At 42.2% G+C, this 25,842-nt stretch overlaps 1 protein-coding gene across 2 annotated transcripts in view; it reads left to right on the top strand.

The window, feature by feature from the left end:
* The first annotated feature begins 464 nt into the window (after nt 1–464).
* Nucleotides 465–25,842, top strand: part of spop (speckle type BTB/POZ protein) — a 78,436-nt gene continuing 53,058 nt past the window's right edge. The window contains exons 1-2 of one of the 2 annotated variants that reach the window (XM_068718906.1): nt 465–525; nt 17,454–17,589. The gene's annotated coding sequence lies outside the window, so the exon portion shown is untranslated. Of the gene's footprint in view, nt 526–17,453; nt 17,594–25,842 lie in introns of both variants that reach the window. The other variant, XM_068718905.1, reaches the window with a different exon arrangement.

Below are 25,842 nucleotides of genomic sequence, written 5' to 3'. Positions count from 1 at the left end.
TTACCTCCTGACGGTATCAATACAGTTATATTTCTTAATTAACTTGAGTAATATTGAAATCAAACTAAACTAAACTAAGGCACTACTGAAATACAGTGTTACATGCAGTATTGGAAGACATATTCAGGTCCTTACATACTACCACTTTCTGAAAATACTCCACTACATGTAAAAGCCTTACATTAACAATTTAAGTAGTATGTAAGTATTATCAGCAAAATACAGCCTACTTAAACCATGAAAAATAAAAGTACTCATTTAACGTTTAAGGTTTTGCTTGGAGTAATCTTGAAATTAAACTAAATGAATCAAAGTTTGAGCATTACCAACAAAAAGGGTTGAAATGTTGGCAATCAAAGAAAGAAATGTATTTTTTTTCCCCAGCGCAACAGCCAGACATAAACCAAAACAATTCCAGCATGGCCAGCCACTCGGTGGGCGTCTGAATACGTCACAGTCTAACCCGGAAGTGCAGTGACAACTGTCAAAAGTCCTTTCTTCCTTTCTTGGAACAACGAAACAAAGGTGAGTTTTTTAGCTACACAGTTGTTTCTTCCTGCACGTAGCGCTCGTATCTTATGCTATCCACCCCTCCGTTAAACGTGAGTTTGGGCTTGCTTTAAAGCTGGGAGCACTTTTACAGAGCTTAACGATTAGCCGCTAGCTGGCTAATATTAGCAGGTTCGTAACGGAGCTACGGTTTGCTACTTGTGTTGTCAAGATCCTGGTTAGGAATTTTCTGCAGCTATTTTTGGGGGGGTATTTTCTGTGTCAAACCGACGTCTGGTGGTTGTATGTTTGTGTCACAGAAAAAAATAATTGTGTGAAAATTTAAACTATAGCACATGCAAAATAATGCGCCGACCGTAAAAGGACGTGTGACGCTGTATCCTCCGTCTGGGTTTGTATCCTGCCAAATAGTGAGTTTGCAAATTCAGGTTATTAAAACAAAATAGAATCAACAAATAAATAATGATGACGTATTCTGAATGACTGATGGTATTTATTTATCCTGTACTGAAATTCACAAGCTACCCAGATGTATATAGTAAAAAAATAATTTGTACTTTTGCTTTTGGTGCTTTAAGTATATGTTGATGCTAATACCTTTGTACTTTTATTTAAGTACGTTTTTGAATGCTGGACCTTTTATTTGTAACAGTTAAACAGTATTTCTACACTGTGTTATTATTAGTACCTTTACTTAAATAAAATATCTGAGTACCTTTTCAACTATGTGTACTTTTATTTAAGCATATACATAACTGTGACTCTGTTTTATAAGTAACCTTTATGTGTAATCAAGATCCATATAGAAATAACACATAGTGTTCAAATCCTAAATTAATCACCTTGAGTGTGCTGAGTATATAAAACATACCATTGGTAGAAGAAGTACTCGGATCTTTTACTTTAGTAAAAGTAGCAATATCACACTGTATGAATACTCCTTTCTAAGTAAAAGTCCTGCCTTCAGAATAATGTATTTCATATTATCGGATTTTAATTAGTGTTGCACTAATGTGTGAGCATCACTATTCAAATCAAGCATCATCGTCATCATAAAATGTAAATACTCAAGTAAGTACCTCATAATTGGTACTTGTACTTAATTACTTTCCACCACTGCTTACTACTGGATTGCTGTGGCAATAAATACTGAGTTGACAACCCGTTTAAGAATGAATGAAGGTAATTCATACTAGAAACACTGATTAGTGGTAAAGTTGATAAAGAAACTTGGTGTATATCAGGGTGGTGGCTGCCTGCAAGTTAACAGTATTCAAAACAGTTGTCCAAATAAGAACAAAATCAATTCACAAAACCTGGTTTCACAATAGAGGCAAGTAACAAGACAAAAAATGTCTTAAACTGGAAAGATAAAATGATAAACTCATAAATGAGTCAACTGTGAATTGGTAGAATAAAACACCAAATATAACAGTGTTACTTGAAACAAGTCATTTGAAACGTGAAAGTAAAAACTAATTGCAATACTTATTTGATGATTAGAAAAGAAGGAGGATAGTTGGTGATAGTTGAGACGGAGTGCCTGCCTGCCTATAATGTAGCATTAGGCAGAATAAGTCCTGCTGTGTATTTTGTATGTATCTAACTGTAAAAAAGCAGTTGGTTTGTCCCACAGTCTTTTCTGCGGAGCTGTGCTGGAGTTGTACTGTATGTATGTGCAGGGAGCAGTGTGGAAGTTCAGAGACACTGAATGGCAGTCTGTGGTTGAAAGTATTTGAATCTGAAAGAGAACTCTTCTCATTTTACGGCTTCCTCTCATACTTTGACACAGATTCTTGACATAGCTGCTGGTGAAGAGGGATTCGTGACACGGTCATTATTGGTGTCAAAGTTTTATTAAGCTGCAGCTCCGTCTGTGAAATAAAGTGCTGTCTTTCCTTCTCGGTGCCCTGAGCTGTTTTCAACATTTTAGTTCCTCATGCAACAGTTTTTTTTGTTGTTGCTACAACCCTGTCATCGCACAACTGCATACGAGCCAACGAAATGACCCTGAACGCAGCACAGAGAAAGAGCTGATGTCACCTTCTAGCACAAGTAATGAAGACATATTGACCACAGGGATCATATACTGTAAATGCTGTAATATTATACAAATAGGTAATGATCACTGATGGACTTAAATAAAGCAAAGCCATCATTAAAGTTATTAATGACACTTCTGCTTTTCCTGTTGTGATGCCTTATGTTAACTTATGTTAAGTCTGCTGTGACAAAGGCCCATACAACAAAACAGTAGAATGTATTTAAAGATTTGTTATTCATATACTGCTTGCAACTAATAGTTACCATTTGCAGTTTATCATAATTAGGCTATTGATTATCAAAATAAGTAATGGCGCATAGGCTACTATGTATTTCTGTATATCTTTTCTTTTTTAGAATTCAAAGTAACACGTAGCTCGTAGTCATTTCATTGTGTGAGCTGCCTTTCTTCAGTCTGAGCTACAGCTCAGCATTTTTATCTGCACAAGGAAATGTTTTTCAAAGGCCACCTCAAAGCCATAAAAAAAAAAAAAAAAACGAATTCTGCCGCAGCATTTCAAGCATCGCATTTTAATAATTGTTACAAGAATTTATTTATTTCACTCTTGGGGTGTTTGGTTCATGAAGTGACTTCAAAATAGTTCAAACAATTCTCAGTTTCTGGTCGACGAGAGCAAAGTAAATTCAACTCTGTGTGCATTTTATAAAAAATATCCAGTGGACATCTGGCAGTTGAGAGTTGTTGGCAAAACGGCATTCACGAGCCCCTGATTGGTTGACTTAATAAACACAAATCTTTTTTTTTTGGTAGGGGAAAACCTATTAGGTTGAAATAAATTCTATATAAGAGGAACACAGATCTGCAAGCTTTTAACACGATCAGTTTGAGAAGGACGGGCCAGATGCTCCGTTTCATATTGCTGAGCTGTACGCATCAAAAACAGTTATTAGACAGGTGGCCTTTCCTTAGACCTCCAGCTGGCAGATAGACACACTTTTTCTTTTGTTTATAGGAGTGTGTGTGTCTGTGTGTGTGGGGAGCAGAATGAGACCACTTGTCTTGATTTAGAAGAGCTTTTCTTGCCTGGCCGCTTACATATTTTCTTTTTAAGCACTAGTCAAATTTAAACTCTTAAGGCTGATGTGTTTCGAAACTCTCCCTCTAGTCGGCTGTGTCCGTTCAGCTCGGTGCTGGATATTAAACTATTCAACCGCTCTGTCAGATGTTCTTTACACACAAGCGCCCAGCTGCTCAGCCCCCCCCCCCCCCTCCTCCTCCTTCATACACTACAAGATGCAGCCATTTGGTTTATTTACGGGCGGTGCTTCTGTAACTGCTGGGAATAGGCCAACAGCCAATCGAAAACACACGGCGGAGGCCAAGCTAATAGAATCTGACAGGAACGGAGTCATAGAGGCCGCTCAGGCGTCGTAAAGCTGTCGCCGTTTAAGCCCCTAAATTTGTCGCTATTACCTGCCTGCTTCTCCCTTTACACGGCAAAAGAGTTGTGAGAGGAAAGTTGGAGCAAGCGTTGCTCATCTTTTTCCTGTTTCAACAACATCAAACAAGTGTGTGCGAGCATGTGTGCACATGCTCGCACACATGCTCGTGCATTTCCAGTGTCTGACGCAGAATGCATTGACGGTGATTGTAAAGATCAATAATCTACTGTCCTCCATAGCGAGGATTACTTCTAGAATATTGGAAGATTAGGTGTTGACGAACAAAATGTGTCCGCACTGCACCATTCCTCAGCTCGACTCTGCTGCAGCCAGCTAGCCATGTACTGTATTTGTTTACGCTCATATTCTTTTCTTTGGCTCTGTGCTTTTTGGGGAATTGCTTTGTTGATGGTGCTGTAGGGGGGAGATGTCAAGATGTGTGAGTCTTTTTCCACACCGTCACAGTGTAAAAGCGCTACAGTTAGTACATCAAACAGCAGCGAGCGAGGGGAAAGTCACTGGAAATCGTTCCCTCGTCAGGAATCCATTGTAGAATCTTTAAATGAATCGAGTTTTTCCCCCGCTAATGAGCCTGATTAAGAGACTATACGGAAATTCCCCTAAAACTGGGCTCGTCATTATGGCTGGTCTGGCTCCTGAGCTGCGTCAGTGGATAACTTCCAAAAAAGTGTTGGCCGATGGCATCACAGACTCCAGCTCTTGGCATTTCTCCGTGTGGCTTTGTGAGGGACTTTTTACAAGTTCACAAATGGGAACTGATGAATGTAGGAATGTGATATCTGTTTTAACCTGATTTCCACTTTAAAGGTCAAATATCAAATTAGAGTATATCATATTTTAAACGCTCATTCGACTTGACATCCCGCTGTTAGCTTAATGCTTATTTAATTGGTTTCAAAACATGGGTAGTTAAGCTGACAGTGTGTGATATAAAATATGAGATTTAAATATAGCTAATGTGGGCTGAACGCGTTCTGAGTACAGAAAATATGGAGAAAAGTGATCTGCATTTTATTACGGCGCAGTGAGAACGCTGAAACGCACCGATCTTTCCATACTTTCGTGCTACTTCCAAGAATGGTCCTGTGTGCAGGACTACTAAAGCATAATTGGTATAGGCAGAGGCCCGCTCAAAAGAGTCTCTGATTGAGCCTTTTTATAGATGCAGCAGGAGAAGAAGCTCATCTCTCACATTGCCGAACGCTTGTGAGGGAAGGCAACAAGTATTGAATTAGTTTGCATGAGAGGAGGGAAATTGAAATATGGATTGGGGTCGCAAATGCCTGCCAGTGCTATTGGCTGTTTCGGATATGGAGGATGAAATGTATTTTTCTGTGTGTATGTGTGTGTGTCAGTGTGTGACTGATGCGGACCGTGCCGGCATCGAATGGTTTTCCAGCGATCCTATTTTCCAATAACAAGTTTGGAGCAGGAGTGACACAGATGAAGTGAATGTTTTTAAGAGGAAAAGTAATGTTAAAGACGAGCCAAGCCATCCTTCACTCTAATGCGCGGCCTCATCCTCTGCTTCTCCTACATCACTGCTTCTGTCTCGGAGCCAGACACGAGCCGGCTCTCTCTCGCCATCTGCCATTTAGATGTATTTAAATCATGCATGCATGCGTGCTCGGTTTGGACCTGCGATTTGAACCGGTCAGGTCCCCGGTCTCAGCCGGGCTGCCGAGCACAAGTTGTGACCCATGAAAGCCATCTGAATATGAATTAATGACAACACAGTTGGTTAAAAGTGTCACTGCCCAAAAGTCAGATCCAATTCTGCTGATATTAACTGGCATTTAAGCCTGGAAAATGGCGACCCACCGTAATGATTTGATTGCCAGATCAAGCTCCGTCATGGCTGAAACATTGTCTGATTTGGTATTTGAGAAAGATATATATTTTGGTACAATGGCAGCCAGAATAATATATTATACCCAAAAGTCAAGTCACAATTGCTCATACATAGTTGTTGCATGTTGATTTTGTATTTACACATTTCATTTGTCATATTAAACTGTGATTGTGTGACATGAAACATTTTCCTAAATTTGCATATTCCCTTTAATTGTATAGACAATGTGGCCTCCTGGTTAGTAATGTAACATTAGATATAATACTAATTACAAAGGAGCTGAAACGATTAGTCGATTAATTGACTAGTTGATTGTTCATTTCATCATTTCAAAGCAACAATGCCAAACATTCACTGGTTCCAGCGATTCACGTGTCAATATTTTCTGGTTTTCTTCGTCTTTGATGAAAATTAACTGAATGTATTTACATTTTGCACTTGTGAGGGGCAATTTTCATTATTTTCTGAAATTTCTTTGCTGATTAATTGGTTAATCAAGAGCATTGGCAGATTTTTTTATTAATGAAAACAATTGTTTGATGCTTCTCTAGATAATACAAACCTTTTAAACTATATACAGTTGTGGTCAAAAGTTTACATACACTTGTAAAGAACATAATGTCATGGCTCTCTTGAGTTTCCAGTTATTTCTACAACTCTGATTTTTCTCTGATAGAGTGATTGGAACAGATACTTCTTTGTCACAAAAAACATTCATGAAGTTTGGTTCTTTCATGACTTTATTATGGGTTAACAGAAAAAGTGACAAAATCTACTGGGTCAAAAATATACATACAGCAACATGAGTTAGCAATTTTGGTGACTTAGAAAGTTGTGTCAATGAAATGAGCTTCATAGCATGGCCTCTTAACTTCTTGTGAGTGATTATGAGTGACTACAGCTGGTGACTTCTCTGAGGCCATTTAAATAGGGCTCATTGGATACAAACGCCCACAAACGCTACAATGGGAAAGTCAAAGGAGCTCAGCATGGATTTGAAAAAGCGAATCATTGACTTGAACAAGTCAGGAAAGTCACTTGGAGCCATTTCAAAGCAGCTGCAGGTCCCAAGAGCAACAGTGCAAACAATTGTTTGTAAGTATAAAGTGCATGGCACTGTTTTGTCACTGCCACGATCAGGAAGAAAACGCAAGCTATCACCTGCTGCTGAGAGAAAATTGGTCAGGAGGGTGAAGAGTCAACCGAGAACCACCAAAAAGCAGATCTGCCAAGAATTAGAAGCTGCTGGAACACAGGTGTCAGTGTCCACAGTCAAGCGTGTTTTGCATCTCCATGGACTGAGAGGCTGCCGTGCAAGAAGGAAGCCCTTGCTCCAAAAGCGGCACCTTAAGGCTCGACTGAAGTTTGCTGCTGATCACATGGACAAAGATAAGACCTTCTGGAGGAAAGTTCTGTGGTCAGACGAAACAAAAATCGAGCTGTTTGGCCACAATGCCCAGTAATATGTTTGGAGGAGAAAAGGTGAGGCCTTTAACCCCAAGAACACCATGCCTACCGTCAAGCACGATGGTGGTAGTATTATGCTGTGGGGCTGTTTTGCTGCCAATGGAACTGGTGCTTTACAGAGAGTAAATGGGATAATGAAGAAGGAGGATTACCTTCAAATTCTTCAAGATAACCTAAAATCATCAGCCCGAAGGTTGGGTCTTGGGCGCAGTTGGGTGTTCCAACAGGACAATGACCCCAAACATGCATCAAAAGTGGTAATGGAATGGCTAAATCAGGCTAGAATTAGGGTTTTAGAATGGCCTTCCCAAAGTCCTGACTTAAATCCCATTGAGAACATGTGGACAATGCTGAAGAAACAAGTCCATGTCAGAAAGCTATCAAATTTAACTGAACTGCACCAATTCTGTCAAGAGGAGTGGTCAAAGATTCAACGAGAAGCTTGCCAGAAGCTTGTGGATGGCTACCAAAAGCGCCTAATTGAAGTGAAAATGGCCAAGGGACATGTAACCAAATATTAGCACTGCTGTATGTATATTTTTGACCCAGCAGATTTGATCACTTTTTCTGTTAACCCATAATAAAGTCATGAAAGAACCAAACTTCATGAATGTTTTTTGTGACAAAGAAGTATCTGTTCCAATCACTCTATCAGAGAAAAATCAGAGTTGTAGAAATAACGGGGAAACTCAAGAGAGCCATGACATTATGTTCTTTACAAGTGTATGTAAACTTTTGACCACAACTGTATGTAGCACCTTTCATTCAAAAAAATGCAGCTCTTCTGTACTGCCTGCTTTCAGAGTCATAACTGAAAACAAATTTTAGGAGAGCGCAGATTTAAACAACCTAAGCAGAGTTGTAAGTGTGGTCTTCATCTTTGTTATATTTGACAGATATTTGAAGAGCTACACAAAAAGACATTAGTTGCCCTCATGATTCATGGAACCTGTAGAAGGACCTTGTCCCAAACCAATTGAAGTGAAGCCACTTGTAAGGGATTTGAATGCTCTAAAATTATAGAGTTCACAGGTAAGAACCACTCCACCCCCCCCCCCCAACAGAAAACACCCCTTGGGAAAAGAGCTGCACGTCAATGGTACAGGGACTGGAAAAGAGAAAGAACAGGAGAAGGCGGAGGGGAGAGTTAAGAATTGAGGCTGTGAAATCAATAGTTCATACTGTTCTGAAATTGAAGGAGTTTTTTTTTGTCAGAAACTGCGTGTAGAAGGTGGAATATGAAATAGCTTTGGGTGGAGGCCCCCTGATGTAGGCAGCAGTATTGATTTCCAGAGACCTGGTCCACTTATTGTACCTCAGGTTCTGTAAGGATTCAGTGCCCTTTTTTAAAGGACCAGAATGCACTCTGGTGGGGCAAAGTTTTGGGCATCGCCTCGTCTCGTCCTCCTCCCCGAGTGGCCGTCGGTTTCAGTCACCAAAGTCACAGAGAAAAAGTGGAGGAAATGGAGTCTTTTTGTCTCTCCAGTTTCCAGTGTCTCTCTGAGGACACAGCTGCAGGACGGGAGATTTCCCCTGTTGGCAGTTCCTGTTAAAAAGATTCGCTGGCATTACAACATAAAGAGAAAATAATCCTCTGTCTATGTGTGGTAGTATAGCTGTGTGTCTGTTGGCAAGTGGACTGACGGAATCAGTGTCTGCGTACAAGACAGCCTGGCTTTTGTACGTCTGTATGTGCGAGTGTGTTTTGTTACAGGACAAGGACGGGGGGGTTTGCATGAATGTCTTTTCTGGCTGCAACTTGCGTCGAGGTGTATTCACACTCATCCCCCACAGTGTAGCAGTTATTGTGAGCGGCCCAGACATTAGCGGAGGAATTGCAGCTGTTTTAAAGCTTTTTATTGCTGCAGGATTTGCCGGGTAAAATGGTCTGTAATTCCCAACCCAGCGCTCCCGCTGTGCTGTCCCTGCTGCTGACGCTGCTTTCACACTGCCCTAGTCTGGCTTCGTAAAGGAAAAGCGACAGGAGGCTATCAGCTCCCTGAACAATATAGGACACCCCCCCCACCCCCCCCACCCCCCACCACCACCTCCTTCACTCTTGAGATTCAAAAAAAATAGTTTGCTGGCAATGAAAAGAAGGCTTTTGCCTCTCTCTCTCTCGGTCTCTCTTCCTCTTTTGCTTCTTCTACAGTCACCATGTGTCCCGTCTCTTCTTCTTCTTTCCCTCTCCCTCATTTCTCGTCCTCTTTCCAAGTAACGGGAGTCTCATGCAATATGCTGTGTTTCCCCACTTGAGTGTTAATGAGGCAGATGAATATTCATGAGGAGCCGGCTGATATGGCTCTGTGGCGATTGTGCGAAAGGATGCTCGTGTGCACACAGGCGCTGTGGTGGCCACGTTTCTGAGGGATCTGTGGTGGGGAGACAACGGCTAATGATGCAGATGTGCGTCCCTGAATTTTTTTTTTGGTCGGTGATTGGAGAAAATGACCCCTTTCCAAGGCCTCTCCTAGCTCCCCGGTGGCTGTTTGGCGGAGCTTAAGTTTTGCCTCCAGCTGCTGGTGGAGGACGGCCAGGAAACGCGAGGGTGAGAGAAGGAGCTACCTCTCAGTCTGCTGCCTACACTCCTCCCTCTTCCTCCCTGTGGCTCTGGCTTGTGACAAACAGATGCCACAGGCCGCCTCTTTGGGGATCATCTCCATCCTTTTATTAGAAGTCTCACTCTTTCTTGCCACCTCTCCATCCTTTCATTATCCGTGTCTCCTGCGTTTTTCTTTTTCTCGGGACATATTGTGCTGTGATGTCTGTAGCCTCCAGCGCTACTTTTTTAAAGGACATATGAGAAAGAACACGGCCCATTTTAGCAGCAAAAAAGGCTGCGTGACGTGCGTTCGTCATGTCTCATGCATTGCCATTTCCTCCTGTCCTTTCTACCACTCTCCCCACCACACATTTTTTCATTGTCAGCTTTGTTCTGCTCTTCAGATTCTCTTCCAACAGTCCCTGTTGTAATCTCTCACTTTCTCTCTATCCTCTCTTTCCCCTTTTTTTTTTCTCGGCAGCCTTTTCATTTGCATTTTCTCACTTACTCCTCTCCCCAGTCTTCCTCTTCTCTCCCTACAATCTTCAGCCCGGGGCTTTCGCTACTCCTCTTATTTGCCATTACTCTCCCCCCCCCCCCTCTCAGCCTCCCTCTTTCGTCCCCTGCTTCTCTGAAAGATATCCGACCCCTGCAGTCTACCTCTGAAGAAGCTGCTGTGGTTCTCTTAAACGTCTGTAAAATCTTTGATTTTTTTGATGTGTGTTGATGTCTGTGGCACACGGTGGAACTGTGTTTGTCCGTCCGTCTCATGCTGTTTGTACTCTGCAACCTTTAATTTGGGGAAAGGTGAGTGTGTCGAGGAGCTCAGACAGTCTGACTGGCTCCTTTTTTTATGTCTACTACTCGGTGACATAATAGAGGCCTTCCTGCCCCTCGGTCCTCTTGGCCTCTCTGTGTTCATGAAAACTGTGGCACCGCCACTTAATATTGTCAGTTTCGGTCTAGCGGGCGTCCATGCTGATTCTCATGCACACACATCCTTCCTGCAGTTGGGGGAAAGGGTGGAGGCTGGCCAATTTATCAGTGCTCTGACTGTAAGGCTACAGGGAGCCCTCCGTCTTCATCAGTTCACTCAGCGGATAGGCACAACCCAGTCACCGCTACTAGACTTACCTCATGTGTCTCCATTACGCGTTAATAACAAAGCAGTGAGGGTGAGTAGAATTGGCGCTCCCAAGTTAGGAAACGGGGGTCTGCTCAAATCACAGGTGTAGCAGGTTAAAAATGTCTTTATTAACTCTAGACTATGACAGGGCCATTGTATTGCAGTGGTCATTTCATTGTAAGCTAAAGAGAACATTAGCGAGAGTTTAACTGCAATATGAGCTAACTGTTATGCTCCTTTTTGATTATTGCAAGTGCAAAGCAAATATACAGATAATAAAGAGAATACCTTCTGTACAGGCTGCATTTATTCTAGATTGCTGCTCTAAGTTTAAGTCAACACAGACGATTTGCTACCCTCTGGTTTTGTCTTTTATCTTTTATTTATCTTTTAATGTCATAGTGATTTATTGTCGTTCAAACTGTAGATGATGTTGTATATGAAATGTCAGAAAATAGGGAAAAATGCCCATTCATTCATTTCCTTAAGTTTTAAAATTGTTGTTTTGTTTGACCAACAGTCCGAAACCTAAAGATATTGAGTATTCTGATACAAAAAAAAGAGAAAACCAGCAACTCCTCACATTTGAGAAGCTGGAACGAGGTAATGTTTTTGCAGTGTTGCCTGATAAATGACCAAATCAATGAATCTGTCATCCACATAGTTCTATTTTGTCCAATTTTAGCTTTATATCATTGTTCAAAGGCCTCGTAGTCATGAAGACTTTATTTGCCAAATCAAACATCATCTCAGAACTCAATATAAGCTAAATGAAACTTGAATACAATCACACGCATGCAAATTAAACGCTGGACTGGACAAGGATTTAGGCTACGTTAGTAGTTTGAACCTTGGGTGCTCGTCTTTGACGCTCCCTGCTGTTTCTGTCCCGTTTTGTAATGTCTCTCAGGGCCGTCCCGCAACATCAAAAGTGAAGGATGCCTGTCTTCTGTCCGTCCTCCTCCATCTCTGTGGCGTCCTCGGCCCGCTGCTGATCAAAGCCCCTTTGAAGGTGCTGTGAGGGTCCAGGGCCGATGGTGATTTGATGATATACGTGTACGTCCACTCTCGTGTGACGGGCCCCGTCAGCTCACATTAAGACCCGGCGCTGTGCCGACACCACCGCTGCCACCACCGCTGCTGTTTTTTTTTTAATCTTTTCAAGTTACACCTTTCCTCACCAGCTGAATCAATTACCAGTGATTATGTTAGTGTCAAAGTCTTTAGCGCCAGTGCTGAGCCGCCGCCGCCGCCGCCGCCTCCCATTTGCCGCTGTGTGGCCCAGAGGTCCAACAGAAGCCACACTACGCTGATCCCCAGTCAGAGCACTTCTGCTGCTGCTCAGGGACAGCTTTACAGACAGCTCTAAGTTTAACCTTCCTCCTCAGCTGTGACAATGCGAGGAGGGTTCATTATTCCATGTAGGTTCTCCGCAACAAGAAAGCTGCATGGCAATTCGCTATCATGTTAGATCCTGGGTGTAGCTGTCCGAGCTGGTCTTGGTGGTCTTGTTTTATCCTTGGATTGAACAGGGTCAGATCAGAGAGCTGGTGTTAGCTGCTAAAAGGAGAATCCCACCTCCACACTTTACCATGCATCCCATCTCTTTCTCCCATGAGCTCAGTACACACTTGGACGAGGAAATGCTGGTGTTGCACAGCGTACGAACGTGTTTGTGTGTCACACACGTTCACACACTTTAAATATCATGACGCTGCAAGTTTAGCATATACTAACACTAACGGACATTCACATACTAACAACTGTTGGAGTGGCTTTTCAAGAAAATAAACATCAGCTGCTCCATCATGTCCCCCTTCTCCTCTCTATTCACTCTCTCTCTCTCACACACACACACACACACACACTCACACACTCACACACTCACACACTCACTCACACTCACACACACTAGTGCAGTTTTTTTTTTTTGTTTTTTTTCAGGATTTTGGGTCCTGTTGGTTGCTGTGAAATAAAATAACTGGATTGGCTGAGCAAGTAGCAGTAATATACATGTACATATATATTTTTTACTTACAACCTTCAGACCAAAGGTGAATACAGTTATTTGAGTTTGAGTGATTTTTAAAGCTTAACATCATTTCAAATTTGGCAAGGGATTTGAAAGGATCCACATTCAATAAGCAGATTTGATCAAATGCTTCAGAGCTCCACAGTTAGTCAATTATTAAGTCATCTATCAAGGAATAAATCTTTGCTCGTTTCTCAAATGCAATTTGAAGAGGTCATCGTGGACTTTGGGGCGCTGGTGATGTGGATTTTCTTTTATCATCTTTTTTGACATTTGACAGATCAAGACAATCAAAATAGATTCATTAACGAAATATATTAAAATGGCCAATTAATTCCAAATCCAGCTGTTTACAGGAGATGAAAGCTGCAGTGAGGCTCCTGTCTTTCCATTAGCAGAGCTCTCTGTGGGAATAAACCAAAGGTCAGGTTTGGAGTTGCCAGTTAGGATTAAAGTTTTTCAATTCGGCCGCTGTGCTCCTCTGCTTGATGAGCCTCCGCTGTTGACAGGGGGTGGAAGTTTGTTTGAGGCTTTTAAGATCTAATGTGTCCGCTCGCTATCTTAAGATTGTGCCTTTGACTCGCTCTCGACCCTCCCTGCCTCTCCTCTCCTTCTTTATGTTATCCAGTGTTGAGTGGTGGTAAGGAGAGATAGTAATCTGCTCCAGCCTTGGCACTCCCTCGCACTCTGCTCTCATTGAAGAAGATTGATGGCCCTCTTTCTGGAAAGGCTGTTGTTTTGGATGGAGAGAGAGAAAAAGACGGAGGCAGAGAAGTGGATTTAGAGTGAAAAAAAAAAACAGCGAGTGGGGGGGGTGGGGGGGGTGGGGGGGTGAATGATGGTTGTAAAAGATGGAGAAATGGAAAAGGAAATGTCACCGTGGAGGAGCTCATTAAATCTAGTTTGTATTTCATTGAGTGAGGGTATACATCCACCTGTGATTGGTTTCAGATTCACACATCACGTCTATTTCTTTTTCTGATGAACATGCGGGTTGTGGAATTGGCTGCACTTCATTTGCATGTCAGCAGGATTATATTTAAATGTCAGTATTTTCTCTCAGGAGCCATGGGACGTGTTTTTGATGGAGCGAATCGTCTACATGTGACTCGTGTTTCCGCTGCATTAGAATGCTGTGTAGCTGTTGCGCCCTTAAGATATCTGGTTGTTCACTATTAGCAGTCAGTGCTGCCTTGCTCGGGGGGAATTAGTAGCCCTTCATCCCTCCTCGTGATGGGTCTATTGCTCGGTGCCCGTGTGTGTGTGGGCGGCCCCGGGTTGATTGGCTGTGATGACAGTTATGCTCTTAATTGTGCCAGTTATTCTTCCTCTGTGGCTCTTTTTCACATGTAGTGAAGCGCTTGATGTAGCCCCCCCCTGGCGTTTTTGTTCCTTTCTACATATTGTTTTTTAAAGTCTGTACAGGTTTCAGGAGCCCTGAGATGTGGAGGAGCAAATCTTTCTTCTTCCACCTTTCTCTGCCCCTCTTTTGAGACAAGAATTGAGTCTGACAGTTTATTTTTTCAGGGTACCCCCATCTCTTCGTGTCCCTCTCTGCCCTCTGCTTAATGTGTCTTCTGTCCTTTTTTTTGACTATTGTTTGCGCCGCTGTTCCACTCCTTTCTCTCTCTATCTTCCTCGCTCTACTTCATCAGCCTGTTGTACGCCGACCTATCTTTCATCCTGCCCCCCCCCCTGTGTCTTGTCAGCGCTTCATTTTTCCGCCTTCAATTTTTTTTCCTGCTCTTGTATTTTTTGTTTCCCACCTCCCTGTCTGGCAGCTCCGTCCTCTTTTTCTTTTTTCTTCTTTTTTCCAGATGGGCCGTGTGGTCTCATGATGCTCAGACGTTTCTGGAGTCAACCAGTCAGGCCTTGGGGAGGCATGACGGGGGGATTGTCTGTTGTCGTCTGTCCTCGTCTTAACTGACCACTTGAGACTGCCAGAGTCAGAGGGGGGCAAGTGACACGGGACAGAGAAGACAGAGAAGGGCATGAAGGCAGATTCCCATCCTGCTTATCTGAACTCTTGATGGGGTCGTTACAAGCTACAGGTCATACTTCATTTCCTGTGGTCACAACCCCACTATCACACCTCTGACCAGTGTGTATATTGGACACAAAGTAAAAAACTTTTGTGGAAGAATGTGGAAGGAAGATGTTAAAGTCAAGGACATTGTTGTTACGTTGCTGATCGTTCTATCAAGATAGTATTCATAGAAGGAAGTGATAGTTCAGATCATTCGTTCTGCAATAATTATTTTTTTTATCCTCTTGGGGGCAGCACAAACAAGCTGTGAACACAACACTGACTTATTATCATCTTTTCCTCTTTTCTCCACCAACCTCTGAGGAAAACGTGACTCTTTGGCTTCTAAATATTTCCCTTAGTTCACCTGATGGGAGCACACTAACTATTTGCAGTTGGTTTTAGAGCTTCTTTGCTGAAAACAGCTGCCTTTTACAGCCAGCAATCAGGTTATGGAGTAATTAAGATTAAAATACTATGTAGTTATACATCAGCTTAATAATGAAAATGTCATTTTTAAGGTGACATCTTTAGACTAATCGATTCATCACTTCCTTCATCATTGTCTTGCTGCTACAATTAGAGGCAGCATACGCTCAAACTATAGGTTGCCAAGTTTTAATAAAACTGTGTGCCAAAGCTGTGCAGTTATCTGAAAGTATCCAGTATTTCTCTTCAGCCATGGTACAATACTCTACGAACTGCATTATGTAAAGTGAAAACTGGACCATGAGGAAAAATGATTACTGACATAACAGTGTCTCTTTGACTGCTAAATGTCACAAATCAAAAGCAATAAAAAAAGATGCATTGTACTGAATGGGGTGTTTAAAGGCAGGATGGCCAGTATTCCATCTGCCTGTTGGAAATGTTTTATAAAACCACGTTGGTATTAAATAGATTTTTTTTTTAAACGGGGCTTATTGATCCAGGTTGCATCTATTTTGTCAAGTTTGGAGTGAAAGGCTGCTTTGTTGAGTCAGTGATCACGTATTCATTTCAGGGGAGCTATTGATCAGACAGTGCTGGGCCCACACACACACACACACACACACACACACACACACACACACACACACACACACACACACACACACACACACAGTCAGGTTCCCTTTTTTGGCATTTCTCTCAGGGCTCAACCTCCTGTCTTATGCATCTGATTGACATTTCCTTGGTATGTACGTGTAAACATGTGGCTCTTAAGATATTTCATTCATTCATGGAGATCATCTCTCTGTCTGAGGTAAAAGCCCGCAGGCAGTTTGGATACTGGTCATGAATACAAAGAGCCTTTGTGTAAAAGTAGCCTCTTCTTTGTTCAGTGAATTTGGGCCAACTGTAAGTTAGTGTTTCAGTTTGTCACAATTCATTTAACTTCTGGGGGAACTCACTTTTTTTTCTGTAGCTATTGCCGTAATTTCAAGTCATTCATGCCTGCTTTAAAATGCAGTTTGGTACTTTATGAGATGGGTATAGAATACATTTAACTCAAATCAGTATTAGTATCAATATTCCTACTTAAAATGTCTTTAAATTACAGGCGTCTATGTATTATGAGCTCAACGACTATCGGTTTATATGGCAAGTCTCTGAGCTTCACAGTCATCTATAGAGGACCTACATCTATTACCACAGCAAAGAAAAACTATGTATAAAGAAAACGCCTTTAAATTAACAGCTGGAGAATCTGGTTAAGCTAGCGCTAGACTTTGAGGCTCTTAATGAGACTGCCAGAGTCTGCCTTTATGCCAGAGTTGAGTGCCACTGTGGGTCTGTTCTGTCAGATGGTTGTACTGTTATCGGGGTCTCTGTGGGCCTTTTTATACATTACATTAACATGCAGCGTGTACATCTGAATTCAACCACAAAGATTTGTATCCACGTTTATGGGTCAGTGTAAATATACCCCCAAGAAGTATTAAAGAAGCATTAAGCCTGCTTTGAATCTTGTTGTTGTAAGCGCCATCATTTGATTTGTGGAAATGAGATTGCTTTCCTTCATGGCTCCGTTTTACACCTGTGGCTTAGCTTGGTTTGCTGTTTTGGAAACAGTCCAGATACAGTTTGTGTTTGGATTAGTGTTTTAATGCCGGGTGTAATTACATAAGGAGGGCCCTGGTTCCACTTTGTTTCCGCCTCGCTGTGTAAACCTCACTACCTCTTCATAAAACATGTCTTTGTAATATCTTGTCACACGCACGCATGCACGCACACACACACACACACACACACACACACACACACACGCTACAGCTCCAAAAAAAAACAAAAAACGTTCTGCATTCAAGTCTCCTACATAACAGATGCGCTCACAAACAGTCAACTTGACAAGGAGTCTCTTGCAAGAATATGATAAGGCACTGGCTCACGCCCACGCTCGCTCTCACAACAGTCTTGTTGATTCTTTCCGCTGTTTGCGTTTTGCAGCTTTTGCCAAGAAGCTCGGGCCGTGGACAGACGTGCAGTATACTGACACACCTACGGACAGACAGACCTGATGGACAGAGTCCAGCTGGCCAGTCATGGCAGCGGCAAGCGGAACAGATGTGTGAGGGACTTTGATGTAGGTGAGTACCAAATGGGGTGAGGATCTGGGAGAGGAGAGGGAGGGGGGGGGGGGGGGGTGGTATTTGTCTATACCAATATGAGGAACTACACTGTGTAGAGGGAGGTCTGCAATAGGGGGAGTGAGAGAAACACTTTCAGCCTATGATACATATATTTGTTGAATTTTAGTGGCAAACATGAGCGCAAATTCAGTGTGTAGGTCAAAACATGTTTTAACTCAAGGCCTTGTTTAATTTGAGGTGTCTTAAATTAACTTGTTACTATTGTATTTCTTAAATATTGGAGTCTCCCTTCTGTCATGTGCTCTGCAGCCCAGGCAATGCAAACCAATGTTGTAATAGGTCTTCAGTTAATTTGATTTACGTGTTCATTTGTTTGACATGCTGTGTTCTTTTCAATTCTGTGTGGCGTTAAAGTCTTTGGTCGTCTACTTTGCAGACATGTCATGGAAAATAATGATGTTGCTAAGTAGTAGTTTGGTAGTTTCTCTAAAGCAAACTGAGTTTTGTTTTGCTTTTTAAAACAGGTTCACCGATTCTCAGATGGCTTGCGTTGAACCAAATGGTTGGTAAAAGGAAATTGATGACCCAGAATGAAAATAAGGTAGATGGTTTGAATAGAAAACACACAAACCTTCAAAAAGAATGAAGGTGACAGATGATCTGAGGGATACCAGTGGAGGAATACCAAGTAGCAAGAGAACAGAGGATGCAGCAGACACTTGATCATATAAATGGCAGCTGGGTAAGAAGTTTTTCGGTAGTATTCAGCCGTCATTTGAAAGTGGAAATTGCACCCATTTCTAATAAAAGACTAAAAAAGTGAGAAAAGAGGAAGGAGATCAGGTTTTTAGAAGGGGAAATGAGGGCGGAGGTATGGAGGATGTGCTACCATGAGAGGCCTCAAACAAAATAAAAAAATAAGAACAATAAGATATATCCTACAGGGGAAATTATGTGGGCCTGTGTGTTTCATGCCTCCCCCCCAAAAAACTTTTCCATGCTAATTAGATAATGTAAAACTAGCAAGAACAGCAAGAAAGCAGGAGCAAAGGCTAGATGAAAAGAGTGAACAGCCCACTATTCAGTTAGAGGCCATGAGACACACATTGTGAGTGTGTGTGCTGAGAGGAGAAGTGATGGTGAATTATTGATGTGACATACTGCCCTGCTGGTGCGTACAGGCAGGTTTGTCTGCAGTTGCATTGTTTCATCAAACGTTTAGCAAAGTGAATCTTTCTTTTTGGTTTAAAAGGTAGACGTTGAGCAAGTGCAGAGAGGAGAGATTTCAAGAGGTCCACAGTTGAGATATACTCTCCACGTTCCCACACCTTTGGAGCGTGACTTACCTTTTATTCAAAGTGGAACTAGCATTTCACTCGGCAGTGTCTTCTGACGTCAGAGTTGCTGCATTTCTCCATGAAAATTAAATCTGTGTGTGTGGGATTTTGTTGAGAATTGCTGGCATATATATTTTAATCACCTCCTCTCCATATTATCATACATACAGAGAATTATGCAGAATTGACATGAATATGTTTTTTGCAGATGTACTGTATGTGAGTCAGTGCCTGTGATATTGGATTTCCTGGTTTTGACTTTGTTTCTGTTCTTTCTGGAAACTCCAAATAGTTTCAGTGTTGAAAAACGATGAAAACTATTGGGTGTGCTTTGTTTTTGTGTGAGACTAGACGTGAGTGTGTGTGTGTGAAAGGCAGTCAGTCCTTGCTGACCCTGCAGTTCCAGCCAATTTGCTGTGATCACAGTGACAAGTGTCTCCATATGGATACTTAGTAATTAGCTAAGAGAAGATGGAGAAAGGTTGGAGTTGGTGGGGCATTAGAGGAGCTGTCGGAGGGCCCCACTCATCTTAAACCCCCCAAAATCTGTCAAGAGGCTTGTCTGCCCCCCCCCCCCCCCCCCATCCGGTCCCCTCCCTCACACTTGGCTGCTCCAGTTAATTGAAGCCTCTTCAGATCAGTCAGAGGAGCTGGATCTGCACGCCTGAGCGGACCGCGGCACTCACCTGACCTGTCAGTCACTATTACCAGCCGCCCGCCACACACAACCACATCGTCGCATTTCACAGTTTGAAACCTCAAGAAGACGCTCGGCACACATAGCGGCAACAACAATGAGGCTTGCCCGCTAGCCCAAGGCAAGTAAAATGCCACGTCGGGCTACAAAATCTAGCAACTCACTTGCCTGATTGGGTAAACAGAATTAAGCACAACAGCTAATGATGGAAGTAACTGAAGATTGAGCGTTCTTATATACGTATTGTAATGTTGTTTTACAACTGTGCAGCACTTTGGTCAACTATTGCTGTTTTTAAATGTACTCCATAAATAAACAACCTTTGAACTTGAGCCATTTTGACCTACAGTACTTCTCATCTCTGTGGAGAGCTGCAGGAGTTTAGTTGGGTGTTGTTGGAGAGGATGTGGGCGCAACTCCAACTATGTATGGCACCGTTTGAGAGCAAGTCTGATAAAACATGATCAACTAAGTGTTTGTTGTTATTTGATAACCGCTAATAAATACAATAATTTGTCTCGGGGCAAGTAGATTTCTGACCCTCTTTCTTGACCAGGCAAGATTTAAAAAAAATAAGAAATTTAAACCCTTGAGCTTTTCGTTTCTTTCATTTAGGCAGGCGAGTGCGGTGGCTTTTAAATCTGAACCTCAAATGAACTGCGAGGCAGTTTGTCTGGAGTCAGACCTTCATCTATAAGAAGTGACCCTGAAACGCAGTTTCATGGCTATAAGGAGACGGATGTTGACATCCAATAGCCGGTAGTTACTCATGCTTGAAAAGCCAAGCATAACAAAAACAAAATGAGCCAAGGGCAAACTTGCACTCAAGATGCAGTAAAAACGCTTTTTCAATACATTTTCTAAACTCTGCAAACGAGCAGACAAGAAGTGTCCGAGCTCAGTGCAAACAAAGAGCCAAGACTGCAAGTCCACAAAGCTGAGCTACAGCGACACACACTGCAATTGGATTTGTTTGGACTAATTTGCCTGCCGCATGGCTCTTGTTGATAGATTACTGCTGAATTGAAAATTGTATATGGTTCTCATCAAAGCAGCCACTGCATGAATGCAACAAAGCGACTACTTGGACCAAAACAAGCTGAGTAAGGTTTGCAAAGGCCAGAACAGTGACGCCGTGGAACAAACGCTGTTATTCTTCTTGTGAGAACAAGAGCAGGCAAGCGGCTCAGTGCCTTGCTCACCGACACGTCAGCAGTGCGGATGTTGGCTGACGGTTTGCCCCTAAAGGTGCTCCAGTTGCTGAGGGCACCTTGTCACCTTGTTGCCCCAAAAGGATAAACTTTTCTATTTGACATCCAGCAGGAAGTCTGCAGAGGTTAATGCTTCTCTCTTAAATACGCGCTCCTGTGTTCTGTTCTGTTCTGCAACGCTGGCTCCCGTAACGCCGAACACTAGGGATGTGTGAAGTAGAACCACAGGGAATAGCCTAGATCTTTTTGAGACGACCCACACGGGAGTGAACGTCTTGAAATGAGAAGTGGAAGCTTGTGTATTGTTTTAAATGCCAGGCTTCTCCTCATTCAGCGTGCGAGCCTTGTAGCTGTAGCTCAGTCAGCTGACATTTAATGCTGCAGCCATTACGTACTACTGCTGCTGCTTTAGTATAGGCCTTGGTTGGTCTACCGGCGTGAATATGAACAGACAGATGTGACAGCTGGCCGGCCATATGTGACAAGCCTTTTAGATCTTTACCCCTTAATTATTCCTTCCCCTCGGGACCAATATTGACATTTTGGGCCTTAACACTGCGACCTTACAAACTGCCAGCCTCCAGTTGGCATTATGTCTCTTGGCAACCCGCAAGCAGCCCGAGAAAGGTGCTTGATCAGTGCTCAGAGACGGGTGTTTTTGAATTCATCAGTGTTGTAAAAAAATCATTGTGTGTTGTTAACTGATAAGTAGCCGTGTCAAAGGTTTCTTTCATTGTTTTTTCTTAATGAAGTTTTTGTGGGAGTTTGTCTTAATTTTCAGTAATGGTCTGAGGTTGGAAGGTGTCCTGTTCATTTATTTGTTTATAGTGTGGGCGTTAAGAAGCCCTTGGAGACTCACTGTGATTATGGGCGATACCAATAAACTTAACTTATAACTGAAAGTTGAATTATTTTGAAACACCGTATCTATAATTATCTAATCATGGCTGCAGATTTCACACAGCTCCAATAATCCTGCTCCAGTATGCAGGCGTGTGTGTGTGTATGTGTGTGTGTGTGTGTGTGTTTTTAAACGATGATGTCATGGTTTCTTCATATATTGCGTTTAATGAGCTGCTGCCACCGCTGCAGTTGATGTGTGTATTTATTATATTATTCTATAAGCAGTGCTCACAGGATGAAAAGGCAATTTGTTCATTTTTCTCCATTAATCTCTTTTTGTCTGCGTCTCTGCTCCCCTCGCTGTGTGTCTTACCTGTGTGTCTCACCTGTGTGTCTCACCTGTGTGTCTCACCTGTGTGTCTCACCTGTGTGTCTTACCTGTGTGTCTCACCTGGGTCGTCCCACATGTTTTCATTTCTCTTGTTATCCCGAGTTCTAATTTCAGTTGCCGCGGTAACCCAGCGGCTCCCTCCACTTACTCCTCCTCCCTCTGGTCAATGGTCAATGATTGTCTTTTATTTATACTTTTTCCTCCGGTTGGGTTCCTTTTCGATGGGACCGCACGTGTCTGGCTTTTTTTTTTCTACTGTGTATTCATTTCATGTCTTTCTTGCTTACTTGTTTGCTTTCTTCTTTTTCTTGTTTAGTTGCAGTCTTGTCTTTGAGTGTTTTTTGTTCTCATGACACTGCAGACTGCCACTGCTAGCTGTCAGTCGTGCAGTAAATTGTGGTCACTCGGGGACTCTAGGTGGGCCGTCTCTGCTTATCCAATGCCATACTTGGATGCAAATGAGTTTGCTCAGTGTGCCTTGTCTGATTGTTTGCTGTTATGCAGATCAAGTTTAAATGGTGTTCAGACAAACTGTTGGTTCATCAGTAAAAGTTGGCACATATGTAGCTTACTCCCTTTAAGGGATGCATAATATTTAACTTTTTTACACATAACTGATAACTGGCTACAATTCCCATAGTTATTATTATCATATTGCAATGCCATCATGTGCTTATTCTCCACTTCTTATACTTTAACTGTAATGTTATGTAGCATATTTAGCCTTTTGCTAAAGCTCTGCTGTGCATTTTGTTATTTTTTCTACAGCAGCTGTGTCCCTGATAGCCTTTCTGTGAGATGCAGACTTCCACAGTGTTGCCTTAAGTGAAAACACATTATTGTAAAAAATGTCCTCCTATTGGCCATATTCATTTTTTTTTAAATACACATGCCAGCTGTATATTGAAAGTAGTTCATTTAGAAATGTGCAGTATTTGTCAATTTATGTTAATCCTAAAAACAAGAGGAAGTGTGTATTCATGCACGTCTAACAAACAAATGAATCATCAAATTCAGCCAAATAACAGCTGTAAATTCAATATTGGTCACAATATTTTGTGGAAATCATTGCCTGACACCTAAATTCAGTTTGACGTACTAAAAAACCAATACCATATAGATATGCCATGGGACTGGACAGTTTGATGCTTGTTTATTGCTCACTCTTTTTTCCTTTCCTTCCATGTCTCCTATTGCTCGTCCTTCCCATATTCACATCTGTTTTTCTCCCTGCCACACTTATCTCTTAATAACATGTTATACTGTCCTTATCGTGATGCCAACAAATGACCACACCTGGATGTATAAAACTGTGGGTCTTCACATTCTTTAAGTTGTAATACAGTGCAGCTCTCTAGTAAATATTGACAAAAGGAAATGATTCGACACTGCAAAGCTTTATGGGTATCAAATGGATGTTGGCATCTCACAGTCAACGATACATTGAAATATTGGCATTTTGAAATTCTTTGAATGAAAACGACTCTGTTGCTTCGGTAACTTCTTCAAGACAAGTCCATCTTGCTTATCCTAAGTTACAGGGACTGGAATCTGATTTGTTTTGACATCTGTCTTCCTTGTTTGCTTCACTTTCTCTCTCTCTGTCTGTCAGAATCTTCCTGCTTCTTCTTCTTTCTTACTTTCATTGGTCATATTATTCTGTGGACAAATACATCCGAGTAAGAAAAAAAGCAGCTTCCTTCACCCTCTCATTTGTGCTTGATCCATTTCTTCCAGCTTCCTTTATTGCTATATCCTATTATCTTTATGTATTTATGATTAGATAAACGCTGTCTGGCTCCCTACTGTTGTGTGTTTTTTTTACTTTGTCTCTCGTTCCTCCATCCCTCCGTCCATCACTGCCTGTTGTTGCCACCGTGTTGGCATCTGCCGGAGCCGAGAAAGTCTCTCTGGTGCGTTTGATTGGTCGTTCAGAGATCGCTATGTGCCTGCCTGACTCAAATGACTTCATTAGAGAGTGATAATCTCAGAGGGGGTCGCCACCAAAGGCAGCCTGATGCGCCCGATTTGTCAGTGCCATTTATATGAAAGATGAAACGTGTTGAATTGTTAGCGTGAGTAAATTTAAAACGACAGAATAGGCCGAGTTTCAGGGCTGGAAGTTTGGTATAGTGGCAGGGGAGTGGCTTGGATTCTGACCATAACTGTTTGGTCAGGCACCCAGATTCACTGCGGAGATTTGAAATGTCAGTGTGTGTGTGTGTGTGTGTGTGTGTGTGTGTGTGTGTGTGTGTTAGTGATTGAGGTAGTCCAGCAGCTTTATCTGCGTGGCATTTCCTGCTTTCAGAGCCGACTACGGCACCACCTGATGACCCTCCAAAAGGCTCAGCCCTGCAGAGAATATTGAGGGGAACACATGTAACCTTAACATGAATTAGGAAAGCTTGGATTCAGAGGGTGACACACAGGGTTTTGTCACCTTTACTAACACCGGCAGTTATTTTGAGGGCGTTATCTTAATAGTGTCGCAGGAGTCCAGATTTGAATCCTTCCGTGCCGGCTTTTTCTGTGAGCCCCCATGTGAAGGTAATGAACTGATCTCAAATCAGACTGCTGGCTGATTCATTCGGATGATATGACACATTAACAGTTGTCTGGCATCAGCTTGTGGCTGCAACTCTGCAGTCGTTTCCACTTCAGTACTGCGAGGATAGAGGTTGGCATTTAGGTGCCAGCAGCCAAAACAGAGACGTACGGCTGCAACCACTCGACGCCCACCACTATCTCAACTAGGGTTCTTCAGGGAGCGAATATTGAAAATGTCACCTGAAAATTATATGTAAATATTGAAACTGTTGAGATTTTGGCATTTTTAATGTCGTATATCTTCCTAAAGAGAAAGTCACAAAAATCCACAACTGTGATGTGTCATTGAAAGCACATTAACATACGCCACACAAATGAGATATACTTCCACTTTTTAACTATGCATAATTAGCTGACAATGTGAGAAGCACTGAGCAACAAGTCCATGTGTCTGAATGATTTGAAATGGCAGTGAAATCTAATCGGTATTGCTTGAGAATAAAATTCTATTTTTAAAGTTTTCTTTTTTCTTTTTAATTTGAATGGTTAATCTGACCAGCAATTTTTTTTCTCTGCCTAATGCTACTGGCAATTAGCTTTCTATTAACAAGGCTGTGGTTTGACACTTTTCAGATTGAGACGGCTCATTTACAGCCCTCACTGTATAATGCATGTGCTCTTTAATGTATAGATAACAATGTATAAAAGGTGAGGAGATCACTGTTGGTTATAAGAGACTATCCATCTTTTATGAATTAAATGGAGAGCATTTAAAATTCTCTCTGAATATAAATGAATGTGTGTGTGTGTGTAAATGTGGTAATTGGGAGGCAGAGTGACGTTGGGGCACACAAAGGAGTAACCCTTGTCGTACCAAGTGCAACCGATGGATAGAACTGAACTTATTAGCGCAGCTACCTTTCCTCTCCCTTCCTTTCACCGAAAAGAGCAACGCCTGAGCAATAAGACAGAGAGCAACGTGTGCACCTGTCTCCCTGTCTCCACATCTCCTCGACGCTCTGTGAGACTGCCTGGGTTTCCTACGGTGTAAGTGAATATATGTGAATTCTGTCGTGAATGAGAATCTTCAAAACCCTCGCACTTGGCAAATTAATGTGATAAATAACGAGATAGATACACTCATTAAATGAAATATAAAATACCCGTGGCAGTGAATCACTTTATTACTTGGCACATGTCTTTGTTTCCATCTTTGGATG

Source organism: Cebidichthys violaceus, unplaced genomic scaffold (assembly GCF_023349555.1).
Source record: "Cebidichthys violaceus isolate CVI_PGR_0920_01 unplaced genomic scaffold, fCebVio1.0.p SCAF_23, whole genome shotgun sequence".
Taxonomy (NCBI): Eukaryota; Metazoa; Chordata; class Actinopteri; order Perciformes; family Stichaeidae; genus Cebidichthys; species Cebidichthys violaceus.
This window is presented reverse-complemented; position numbering and strand designations above follow the sequence as displayed.